Raw genomic sequence first — 14,020 nt, 5'->3', positions numbered from 1 at the left:
CTAGAACAGGGCCTCATCCTCCCTGATTGAACTGACCTCGTTATCTCTAGCTTGCTTGCTAGCACACATATATATACCTGCCCCTGGATATTTCCATTACATGCATCTGAGGAAGTGGGTATTCACCCATGAAAGCTCATGCTCCAAAACGTCTGTTAGTCTATAAGGTGCCACAGGATTCTTTGCTGCTTTTACAGATCCAGACTAACACGGCTACCCTCTGATAGCTAGGCTTGTAAGGTTTAGATTTTTTTTAAACTTGGTAAATGTCAGTAAACATTAATTTCATCATACACACACAAACCAACAAATAATATTTCCATCGATAATAACCAAAATGCATAGAGAGGCAAAGAAAAATGCTGCTTGAAAACAGACTTGGATTGAATGATATTTACTTTGTATATTTTGACATGTGACTTGACAATGTGTATTTTAATGGTTATAAAGCTTCAGCGTCTACTGTCAGAATAATTATTGTCTGATCCAGGGGCGGCTCTAGGCATTTTGCCGCCCCACGCACGGCGGGCAGGCTGCCTTTGGAGGTCCTCCGAAGCCGCGGGACCAGCGGACCCTCTGCAGGCACGCCTCAAGCACGCGCTTGGTGTGCTGGGGCCTGGAGCCGCCCCTGGTCTGATATCCCCATTGTCTAACCCCCTCCCCCGTCATTTCATAGATTCATAGATTATTAGGGTTGGAAGGGACCTCAGGAGATCATCTAGTCCAACCCCCTTCTCAAAGCAGGACCAATCCCCAAATCCCTAAATGGCCCCCTCAAAGATTGAACTCACAACCCAATGCTCAAACCACTGAGCTATCCCTCCCCCCACCACAAATGTGAACATTTAAATGAATAACATTCCTGCTCCTGAGACACTGGCCTTCTTGGATCCTTCACATAAACCTGGGAGAAGAGGAGACTCAAACATAATCAAAATTCCTTCCATGCTTCCTGGTGTCCTCTCTATATATAAGCGCACACACACACAGACACATACAGCGTTTACCCAGTGCTTCCACACTGCATGAGACTGTAACTTGAATAAGGTGACCTATTGAAACTGTACAAGTGTAATTTAGGATTAAAAAGAAAACTTTGAAATGCATGTTTATAACAACATTGCAAACAATAAAAGGCTTACACCTCACCTGCAGCAACCCCATGGCATGTAGGTTTTCCCAAGACACTAACTTCACTTTAGAATTTCCAAAATGCTTACAGATACGATGATCCAAAGGCAAAAGATCAGGTACTGGGGGTGGGAGATGCAGTACCATACCACACATGAAAAATGTGCACAGATCTGACCTCCCCCTCAGGTACATTGATAGTCTGGAGTCTAAACTGATACAAGTATCAACGGGGTAGCCGTGTTAGTCTGGATCTGTAAAAGCAGCAAAGAATCTTGTGGCACCTTATAGACTAACAGACGTTTTGGAGCATGAGCTTTCGTGGGTGAATACCCACTTCCTCAGATGCATGTAGTGGAAATTTCCAGGGGCAGGTATATATATGCTAGCAAGCAAGCTAGAGATAACGAGGTCAGTTCAATCAGGGAGGATGAGGCCCTGTTCTAGCAGTTGAGGTGTGAAAACCAAGAGAGGAGAAACTGGTTCTGTAGTTGGCAAGCCATTCACAGTCTTTGTTCAATCCTGAGCTGATGGTGTCAAATTTGCAGATGAACTGAAGCGTGGCAGTTTCTCTTTGAAGTCTGGTCCTGAAGTTTTTTTGCTGCAGGATGGCCACCTTAAGGTCTGCTATAGTGTGGCCAGGGAGGTTGAAGTGCTCTCCTACAGGTTTTTGTATATTGCCATTCCTAATGTCTGATTTGTGTCCATTTATCCTTTTCCGTAGAGACTGTCCAGTTTGGCCGATGTACATAGCAGAGGGGCATTGCTGGCATATGATGGCGTATATTACATTGGTGGATGTGCAGGTGAATGAACCAGTGATTGTGTGGCTGATCTGGTTAGGTCCTGTGATGGTGTCGCTGGTGTAGATATGTGGGCAGAGTTGGCATCATAATAACTCTAGCTCAGGAACCAATCCATGCAACAAACCTCGATGCCAACTCTGCCCACATATCTGCACCAGCGACACCATCACAGGACCTAACCAGATCAGCCACACCATCACCTGCACATCCACCAATGTTATATACGCCATCATATGCCAGCAATGCCCCTCTGCTATGTACATCGGCCAAACTGGACAGTCTCTACGGAAAAGGATAAATGGACACAAATCAGAAATTAGGAATGGCAATATACAAAAACCTGTAGGAGTGCACTTCAACCTCCCTGGCCACACTATAGCAGACCTTAAGGTGGCCATCCTGCAGCAAAAAAACTTCAGGACCAGACTTCAAAGAGAAACTGCAAAGCTTCAGTTCATCTGCAAATTTGACACCATCAGCTCAGGATTGAACAAAGACCATGAATGGCTTGCCAACTACAGAACCAGTTTCTCCTCTCTTGGTTTTCACATCTCAACTGCTAGAACAGGGCCTCATCCTCCCTGATTGAACTGACCTCGTTATCTCTAGCTTACTTGCTAGCATATATATACCTGCCCCTGGAAATTTCCACTACATGCATCTGAGGAAGTGGGTATTCACCCACGAAAGCTCATGCTCCAAAACGTCTGTTAGTCTATAAGGTGCCACAGGATTCTTTGCTGCTTAAACTGATACAGCATCTCAATTATATCCCTCTACAGTTTGGCTAACCATACCACTAACAGTCAACAGGAGAGTCTTGCCACATCGCCTTCACTGTAGAAGTATTTCATCTGTAGTGCCTATCAGTAAAGCATCTAAAAACATTAGTGAAACATGCCATTTATTACATACTTTAAATAATTTATCCACACCAACACTGCCTACATTAGCAATCCTGGCACAGACACCCTGGCTCCTAAATCCCTCCTTTTTGTTATTCGTGTTAGAGACCAGCACTTGATCAGTTCTCTCTTCTCAAAGCTCCAAACCACTATTCATCCATCTCAGCCTTTCTGTAAAGGCTCAATGGTGGCAGACCCCTGGTTTTATGGGTAAGGGTGGCTGAATAAGTTGCTGAACACAACTGCACTAAACAGCTTTTGTGGTTGGTAAGTGCCAGAGCTAAAACCTCTAAAGCGCTCTCTGTTTCATTTTCTTTAGCTCTGACCTTAGTGTTGTTTTGGATCACTTATTTAGCAAGCAAAATATCAAGATTTCACATGTCCTGTTCTCTGTCAACCAGCAGCCCCAGAGTAGAACTTAACTATGAAAATCTGTAGGTCAAAAAGTGGTTCTTGTAACTTTGAGGAATTCAGCCACCCTGAGCTTTGTTCCCCAATCAGTTCTCTCTCTGATGATGAGCAATGGTAGCTGTTTCCACAGGAGGCTTTCATGAATATGAGCCAAAAAGCTCCTTTTATAGATGAATCATTGGCTTTAGAGAACTTTGTGGCCTCCCTTTGCTTCCTCCCACATAGAAATGAGAAAGTGTGGCAGATTTTCTTGCCCATTCTCGCTCCAGTCCCCCCACCATATTCAAGATACTGTCTAGACTTCACCTAAAGTTCAAAATTCCTCAAGCACTTAGACTTCCCCTACTTCCCTGGGGAGACCATTCCCAAGTTGAAGAGAGCACTTTTCCAGTTTCCTGCCATTCAGCCAGCCTGGTTTTTCTTGTGCCCTCTCTTTTGAGCTCTATGTTGGGGGACTTGAAATGGAAAGTGTATTGTAAGCCTCAGCCGTTTCACTAAAGAATCAGGTAAAGACCAATAACACTAGGAGGCTGTGTTCATGCTGTTCATTGTACAATAGAACCCCTTTATCCAACCCTCACTTAATCGGTTCTCCACATTTATCGAACAATCAGGACTCCAGGGCCTGAAGTGGGTGATCCCTCCTGTGGTCACTAGATAGTGCTGCAGCACCTCATTTCCCCATTCTCAGGTTTATCCAGATAATCAAAACTCTGATCTGGCCCTGGTCCCAGTTAGACTGGATAAATGGGGTTCTATTGTATTTTTAGTTAAATACTGCAGGTACAAGACATTGGTACATGGGGTAACTAAGGCCCCATTTCACACTGTCACAGGGTTCACTCACAACTGGGGCACCTCCTTGTGGCCAGGTCTGGGGATTAGCTCCACTCAAGTCTGATGCCTGCCTTCCACCGGCTGCTCACATCTCACCCCCTCTTGCTCTCCAGGACTCACAGTTCTCCCTCTTTGTGACTCAGCCCTCCATCTAGATCACTATGTAATCCTCATCCTTGAGGACATCAAAATCCCATTGGATCAGTTGTCCTCATATTGCTCCAGACAAGTCTTCCAATCCAAGACCAGGTCCTATGCCACTTTCCCCATGGCTGGTAGGGGAACCAAGGCCCACCCACTACTCCGGGTTCCAGTCCAGGCACTCTATGTCTAGCAGCTATGGTCTGCATGCGCCCAGACCCTGTTATTTCTCTAGACTCCTTCCTACCTCTCTGTTCTATCTTCTGCTCTGCCCCAGGTTTACCAGCCCAAAGGCTTTTCTCATAGGGGGAAACTGCAGACTACTTCCCCTGTAGCCCTCTCTTGTTCTCAGCTCACTGGCTTTGTACAAGCTCAGCCTGCTCCTACCCAGCTGGGTTTCATCATCCACTAGCCTTTCAGTCCTTGGCTGTCCCCCAGATGCAGCCTATCAGGTTAATTGACCTAATTTAATCTGCTCTGCCTGTGTGGGGTGGACACCCCATCAAATTCCCACTCACTCCAAGCTCACCTTCAGGTTCTTCATGTCTTAACCAAAGTCATTCTGGCTGGGGTCTGTTTATTCACACAAAATTCCAGAGTCTCAAACGCAGCCACCAGTTCTGATCTGATCACCAAGTGACTTCCCACAAACAAAGTCACACCTCCTCAGGGTGCTTGGCTACTCTCAGCACACATCTTCACAGGAAACACTCCAGACAGGCCTCACACCCCACCCCAGGCTAGTCCTGCTCTGGGGCCCTCCAGACCAAACAGTTCTATATTAACCCCACCTCCGACTCCACACATTGGCCCAATTCTGTCTGCCCAAAGCCTTCCACTTCCTTTAAGCCAGGTCGGTTAAGGAGCCAGCCACAGCAGAGAGTCAGCACTAACTTAGTTAACCCTTTCCACTAACAAGGTGAATGGATGGTCAAGCTTACACATGAGCCAAATCTCTGTCCACAAGTGTGTGCCTACATTTGCTGTCTAGAATTTAAACATCATTTGCACATGCAATAGAAATAAAAACGCATGGCCTTTTGCATGCACAAGAGAGAAGCTAGCTACTACAAGTTTGGTCTGTGAGGTCATGAAGTCATTGTATATAAACAAACTACTACTGCAGCTGGATACACTGCAGTCCTTGGGTTCCTTTTTAAAATAACATCTGTACAGCTAGTCTGCATGGAACAAGATTTGGATCTACATGACGAGACTAAAGTCTCAATTAAATAGAGCACCTTTATGAACGATTGTTTTTCATTTTCCAGAGACGATGTGTCACTTTGAAACACAAGTTTTCCAAAGTTGCTACCTGACACATTAGAAACAGCATCACTTATAAAACCTCCAAAAATCCATTATCGAAGAAATAATTGTATAGCTCAATTTTAGGCTCTTTGCAAATCTTTTGGCTCCTGAAAAAAGGCACAAGGGTTTTTCAAGAGCATGTTCCTTCCATGCTGCACAGCAGCAGCATTCCCAGTATTATTTCCATTCCCTCGCTGCTCATTTTTCAGGACACAACAAGCCTGAACAACTCTTGGCCTTTTTTAATTTTAAATAGCTATCGCACACTAAGCTGGCATCATCTAGAGGTATCCATCCCAAACTACAGCAAACCAGTTCAAAAGTGGGAAGTAAACACATCTAAAAGTCTGTGTATTTACCTAACATTCTGCAATGGCTTCAAACAGCCATAACACTTTGGCTCAGCTCTCATGTACCTTAAGGCAAGTTTTCTCATTCCTTAAAAAACAAAAATCTATCAGACAGAATACAAAGAAATTCAAACCACAAACTCCCAGGTGCTACCAGGTACTTAACATTATTTGGATTCCAAATAAGAAAAAATGGGACATGTACAGAGGAGACTAAAAATAGTAGCTGAATCCCCATTAAACAATATTTTGATTTTTCTGGTTTTTTTTTAATCCTTAACATTATTGACCAGGGTTGGAAGTTTAACCCATTGAGGCAGAGAAGTGTGAAGTGCTGTCTACCACAAAGAACTGCATGGAGTATAAATTTTGCATATTAATACTTGTGCCATCCAATCAGAGAGTGAGCAAACATGTGTCTTCTGTATCACAGCATTTTCACTTCTTTTTCCCTGTTCACGCTCTCATTTTGTTTAACATCTACCTCCTACCAGCCATTCTCTCTCTCAAGCACTAAGTTTGTCTGAAGCAAATACAAAATGGAGGACAGGCCTTTTCTAAAAATGGTCCTTCCCATGAGTGGGATTATGTTAATTAGGGGGCAGATTGTCAAATTTAAGATTACATCAGAAGCAGGTCTAGCTCTAAGTGCAGTCATTCTGGGTTAGTTCTGGGGAAGGTAATAAAACCAAGGTTGCTTTTCTGAACGGGCTTATTGAATTTCATAGAGATTAAACCAAAAGGGTACTATAGAAATGATTCTAAAAAGCTGCAGAATTTAATAGAGAATGATCTTTCATCTACCCACACACAAAAGTTTGTTACCTTTAGAAATAAGGTTGCTCAAGTGCATTTCCTATTAACAAAATGCTATAAATTCAAGAAAATTACCAGTTAAAGCAAAATTAACATCCACATCAATCCCACACGCCTTGCACCTGCCTACTCTAATACCCAGCTACGGCCAGAAGCTCCTCATCTGTACAACAATCACCCTTTCATATTGAAATAGTCAGTGTTTGACAATAATGGGGCATTTTCATGTTTAATTAAGAGGACCCTATTTTAAATGAAAAATGCAGTCTTCACTACAGAGCTTCTAGAGTGACTCCATAATGAATTGAAGTCTAGAGGCTTCTTCAAAAAAACACAACAACAATCGTTTTCTAAGGATAAGACAGACCATTTTCCTTTCCTGTAGCTCCTTTAAGTCTGTCTTATTTCCCTTTTTGCTACTTTTATTCACTCTCCCTTGTCCGCTGCCCCTTTTTTAAATTACAAAAATAAACTCTCTCTGTCTGTTGCACTCAAAATCTGATCATCATACTTGTTTATGGCTCTCTGTTCGCCATCCCACAAGCCAGCATGATGCTCTTATTCTCCTTCCATATCCTACTACTGGAACAAAAAAAAAAAATTTCAGTACTGCACATTATCCTACTGTAAAAGCCAAACCAACCATGCCTCTGCAAGTCAAGGCAGACCAGAAAAAGCACAGGAATAGCACACTGGACGATTGACAATAGCTTTCCTCTATTGCCCTCTAGTGGATAATGAATCTGGTGCCATACAAAACAGACACTAAATAAACCATCTGGCCCAGTGAGAGGTAGCTCTCTTAGGCAACAATATGTGATGTATTCTGCTTTAGCAACACTTGTCACATGTTTCTAAACTCATCAAGTTATTGACAAAGGTTTGCTTAATCTCTGCAATTCTGATGATCAGTTTTGTGCTTTGAAAAAGAAAGGTAACTCCCTAGTAAATCTATGTCACGCTCATGGAGGTGAGACCAGTGTTGCTAAGCTTATGGAATGTTCTAGAAAGGAGTGCCCTTTGCAGCCACACAAGGATCTTCTCACAGTATTAAATAATCAGAGCTGAGGTCACAAAAAAGTCAGACCATTCGTTCCAGCCATTTCACTTCCTTCTGCTAGATCTCTGGGAAAGAGGGCAACTGGTGTTTGTAATCCTCTAGGTTCCCAAACTTTTCATATTGCATACCCACTTCCAGATCTACCAGCTGCCCACATACCTCTAGCAGAATACAGGTTTTATATTTTAACCCCTTTAATGCCCAAGCATAATACAAAACTTACATATTATAATACACAAACACACTATAGGACTATAATAACAATACATATAATTTATGGTTTTAGTGTTAATGTATGCTTACTTTTGACCAACTTAAAAATGGCTTACTAGTACTACTCACCATTAATGTGATGGCTGAAGTGGTTTGTTCGAGCATAGGCATATAATGTTTGGAGTGATAGGTGATAGTTTGAGTCATAAATTGTTTTCTACACAAAGGTGATGACGATACTTTGATTTCATTCCAGTGAGTGATGAAAAACCACTTTCACGCAGATAAATTGTAGTAAACAGCAGCAAAACCTTGACAGCCCTGTCTGATAATTCAGGGAACTCTGCTCACATTTGGATCCAAACCTCAGCCAACTGCTTTTGTTCGAATTCACTTTTGAGTCCAGCATTAGTTGAGATGTCCAGGAGAGTCTCTTGTTCTTTTAGTGACAAGTCTTATGGCATGGGTACTGCAGAAAAATTGTGAAAGGGTAGCGGACCCATCTGTTTGTGTTTCCCATTGAGGGAAAGTACTCATGAAACTGTCTCACCAGTTCAGTAAGATATTGCTTGATATCACCTTTAACACTGTCTTGCAACTGTAGTTCATTCGTTGTCAGGAATTCATGCATGTTTGGGAAAATTTCAGTGTTATTTTCCTCCATGCAGTGAGCCCAGAATTCCAGCTTTTTTGTCACTGACTCAGTTTTGTTCTGGACATTGACGATGGTTGCATTCAGCCCTTGAAATCCTAGATTTAGCTCATTCAGGCAAGAGAATGTATCTGACAAGTAGCCCAGTTGTGAGAGACAGAGTCATGTCTTGCAGACAGCGAAAGAGTGGGAATGGGTGGTCTGTAAAGAATACTTTGATTGCGGAGTGAAGTTCAAAGAAATGTGCCAAAACCTTGCCCTGGGACTGCCATCAAACCTTGGTGTGGAGCAATAGATTGATGTGATCTCTTCCCATCTCGTTATATAGAGCAGAAAAGGGGGGAAGTCCCAAAATGCAGAGTTCAAATCCCAGTCTCAAGCTGAATGACTCTAGGAAGCATTTGTCATGGATTTCCTGTGGCGCTGCTCCATGCCTGCCCGAGATTGAAAGGCACCGCCAGCCTCTTCCCAGTGGGGGGACGAGGGGCTCAGGTGGGCCTTAGTCTCCTGCTCACCACGAGGCCCCACTCTCCCTTCCTTTCCCCACCAAGGTCCAGCTTCTTGCCTGGCCAGAGGGCCGAGGCTGGGTAGTACTAAGAGCGTCCCAGGAAGCCTGGGCTGCTGTGGGGAGCCCCAGACCTGTCACCTGCCCTGGGCAGCATCACTGCATCAGCTACATAATGCAGAGGCAGCAGCACCAGAAGAAGCCCCCAGTCTACTGCATACTCAAAGAACCTCACCACCACCCCCTGGCTCTTTGTACTCTTGGTGGAAAATATGAAGTGCCCCTCTACTAGCAGCAGCAAAGAGCTGACTAGCAGCTGACATGACTATGGAGTTTGCTTTGTTTTAATCATTCTTCCCTTCCCCCTTTTCAGCAGCTGTCAGCTGCCCACTGTAATCATCAGTGCAGGGAGGTGCTAGTAGAGAATTTGACTCAGCTCGAGGTAGTAATACCCTTGTCTCACAAGAATCCATGCAGTGGGGCGTGAGCTGCAGCCAGCATCTTGTATCCCCTGAAGAAAACATTTGTCAAGTGTTCTTGCAGCCCTAAGAAAATGTGTGCAGGCAGCCAGGTACCTAATCTGGAAGCTTGGCTGATGGTCTTTGCTAACGTCTCTATGGAATCATCGAGCTAAAAAGCAAATTCCATGTTAGCAGGGCCAGGACAAATCCACCCAGAGAGCTTCCCATGCCTTAGCTTTCCACAGCATTCAAATCTGCACATAAGCTCAAGCTTCCAGGCACTACATAACCAGCAACTTCCCATTCAGTTCAAGGAGGTAAAGTCGTAAGTGCAACAGCCTCACTGGGACCAGCCCATGCTAACTGCATTAAGAAAAGCAGGGCCTATGGACTCCTGTAATTACTTCAACACTCTTGCCTTGCATGAGATTTCTGTGGCAGTTTTCAACAGAACAGTGACAGCTTTGGCACAGGTACACCGTTCAGCGGCAAGCTTCAGCCTATTATAGCAGAGGATATTCACCCTCAGTGTTTTCCAATGAAAGGGAGTGAATTCGATAGAAGATGGCATCTAGAACCAGCAATCAGTAATATATTAGCCCTTCTTCCCCACTGAGTCAGAAGGTTGAATTTCCTTCTTCTTCCCTACACACAGGCATCCCACGCCTCCATGGACTTCATGCTACCCTAACTCTTACCTACCTATTCAGTCATTTAGGACTTCATTGTGGTTCTTTCGTGCCCCCAGCTGTTCTCAGTCCTTGACTTATTTTCACCACCAATCTGCTTCCTGGACAAATAATGGCTGGGGGGAGCTGGAAAGTGTGTGCAAAGCAAGGCAGAACTCTAAAGAAACAGCCTGTTATATCCCCTTCCCTGTGCTCACCCTGCTTCCAGTAGCACCTCTGGGAATTAGTCAGTTTGCCAATCTCACCCAACTGGGCATTAACTGCTTTCTAAATACCAATACTATAACCCACTTCTCTGTGCTCACCCAGTTTATCAAGTTGAGCCCTCACCTGTTTCCTAAGCAGCAGAGCCCTAACTCATGGTTTTAAGATAGAGTCAGATCAGCTCCTTCATGCTCTGTACTTTTCATTCCTTTCTGCATCCCCACTTTCTGTTCTTTGTAGTGACGGCTCCTAAGTCTGGCAGTGAGTAAGTCTAGAAAAAACTGCCTACTCACCCACTTAAAATTTACAGGATAAGTTACATGTTCTGTTTTATATCTCCACTTTACGGCAAAGATTGTGTAGACTTACAAGTGTTAGAGTTCAGTAATACTTACAGAGCATGTAGGAGCACTCCCCCAGAATGCTTCACAAAAAAGGGCATGATTCCTGTCAACGGTTATGTCTCTTTCCCAAAAGTTTCCATTGATGCTAACACTGGAGAGATTGTGTTGTGTATACTTTCATCTCACCATAAAAGCATACATTAAAAATATGGACAAATTTAAAAGATTGCACTGTGAAACTAAATTCATTTTTTAGACTAGATTACTATATATCACAGCATGGGCAGCACTTAAGACTTGGCTTTTGTTTGGAGGACCTCTCTCATTACACTTCTAAACATGGACTCTGGGAAAAGAAAATATATTAAAAAACAAAAAAACACAACCTCAAAAACCTCTGGTTTGCTCACCTAAGTAGATCTTAAGAGTCAAGTTCTCTTGATCTAAAAATTAACTAAAAAAAATTAAAATTTACTACAAATTATCCACAACTGAAGAAATTCTTCACTTAATGAATAGATAAGGAGTATCAGCTACTCGCACAACTAGCACAACTCTAGCTTAACAAATGTAGGCAGTACAATGAAAGGAATTACCTATTTTGTATCATTTTATCTAGCCAAGGATTTTAAATTGAGAATTATTATTTTTCAGTTTATGAACCAATCCTTCACTGGCGGTGCACAGGGAGACATTCAAAACCTATTCATATATATTTGTTTTAAATATTTAAATCCTGATGCATTCCTCTTTTTGAGCTATTTTCCAAATTCAAAGAAAGCACAGACTCTATAAAAGCAAAGAGCACACGTAATTTGGGATTAAAAATACTGTCAGTTTTATTTCAGTAAAAATGAGTACAGGATACACTATTTTTCAAAAAGTACAATGATGAAGAATAAAACATTCACAGAAATGAGGAGCAAATTCTACTTTCTGGGAATTCAAACACTAACGTTCTTCTAGCTGTTTTAGTACTAAATTTTAAAGCTGCAGATGCTACTATACCTGCACAGTGGCCTGCTTAATACAGGGTTTAGATGCCATAGGAGCAATGTGTGGGAAGCACTGCCAATTCCAGTGTGATAAGTGTAGGAACCTGAGATAGGTGGAAGAAAGAGATACTGAAAAGACAAATAATGTGGCAGAACAAGGAAAAAGCCCCTCTCAAAGGTTAGTCCCACAGCAATAGAATGTCAGCTTCAGTGCTTGCCTTGGAAGTGTCTAAAAATGGTTAAACTCATATTACTGGTCTTTTCCCATGTCTGATATGATATTAATTTGACTCCTAAGGGAAATAATGCATGTAGTTATCATGCAGACCTGTAAATTAAGGCCCTCTTGCCACCGTGAAGACCATTTGGAGATTATCCTTTGGGGATTTCCACATCTTGATTTTAGTTATCCGGTTCCCAAACATGGGATCACTATATTTTAGTTTAATTTACAGTACTTGAGACACTGCCCAATTTTGGAGTTAATTGGCAAAGGGTGTCAGAGCATTTGGGTGGCATTTATTGCTTGTACAACACTTCTTTCACACTAGTTTGGATTCTGAACCCTCTCCAAGATGAACAGAAGCCACAGAAATCAAAGGATTATATTTTTTCTTAGAGTATCACCTTCATGTGCTTTAAGTTAAAAACAGATCCTAATAACCAAATGAATAAACAAGACCTCTCTCAGACATGTAAACTGCTAAAGAGCTTCAATTCCTTACTTTCAGTTAAAGCTTAATTGATTGCAAAAAGTAGAAGAAAGTTTTGTTAGCAACTGTATTATATTAAGTATTTTGCTACATCTCTAATATGACTAAATGTTTTCCAAACAGCTGAAGTGTGAGTTAATATTTTAGTTGGTTTGGACAAGCTGCATACATTATTCTTGCATAAGCTGTACATCAGACCAGGTACTGGAAGTACTTCTGTAGGTGCGAGCTCTTTTTAAATATGTGAAAGACACACACACACACACACACACACACACGAAAACAAACATTAACTAGACTGTTTTCCGTTCTTCGTCAACCTCCATACTTTTCTCCATGATGTATGTTGAGGCCACTTTCCTGCATTAGGAGTTAAAGAATTCTGCAACACTCTTCAGTACTAAAATGTGGCAGAGCTTTAGTATAATCCTGACATTTCAAAATTCCCTAACCATAGTCTTTACATTTAAGTGTTTGGTACATTTAGATGGCACAGCGTACTGCTAAGGAAAGAGGCACATGTGGTTGGTCACAACAGAAAGAACCAGTAAAGGCAAGCCACAAGCACATAGTATTGCTGTTGTACTTTTTTCAGTGAAGAAGTAGGAAATCCACTCGACTCATATCAAAGTAATTAAATCTAGAAGATTAGATTCTGTTAATATTTGTTAGAGTCTGTTTTTGGCAACATTAGGAGCCATTGAATCAGCAGTGATGATGGTAGAGAACGGACTCAAAAAGTCTGTAAAGAGTAATAAAAACACTGCTTGAAAAGATTTGTCACCATCAATCTTCTCTCCCCACCACTCAATGACTTTACAGCTTTCTCGATTTCATGCTGCTAATTTAAATGATGTGAAAAGAAAAGTTGGCCAGAAGGTCTTTTCACTGAACACTGTCAGATTCCTATTTAAAAAGAACAGATCTGATGTCTCACCCATATAAAAAAAACAAAACGAAAACAGCTAGTTGCAGTTCCTGGGATTTTCATCTATAAAAAAGGAGTTTCCAGTCCAGAGAAGATTCCATGTATGAAGTTGCAAGAGAGCTTGTATATCCTGCAAGTTCTATGTCATTGGTCCAACAATTGCTAGTTAGTTTGGCTATTTCTGCTCATGCAATATATGACATGTGCAAAGCATGCTTTGCAAGTAGATCTACAGTGTTTTAACCGGAGCAAGCTATAAATAATATTTCAGAAGACAATCTCTTTGTGTTAAAATAGTTGAAGTGTTTTATAAAAATGGTAACAGACTAAATAAATTAAATCTCTGTTTAAAACAAACAGCCATGGGAATAGTGACCTGTTAAAACAAACATATGATACTTAGACTCCTGACAAACTCAGCTGCATATTAGACCTAAGGCAGGTTAGAAACAACATTGGTTTGAAGTTTCAAGTAAAAAACTATGCATTGTTTGCACTGTTGCACCTCTCTGGTACCAATTGCATTGTTTGCAGTTAAATACACCTCT

This window comes from Gopherus evgoodei, chromosome 7 (assembly GCF_007399415.2).
Source record: "Gopherus evgoodei ecotype Sinaloan lineage chromosome 7, rGopEvg1_v1.p, whole genome shotgun sequence".
Lineage (NCBI taxonomy): Eukaryota > Metazoa > Chordata > Testudines > Testudinidae > Gopherus > Gopherus evgoodei.
Note: the sequence above shows the minus strand (reverse complement) of the source record.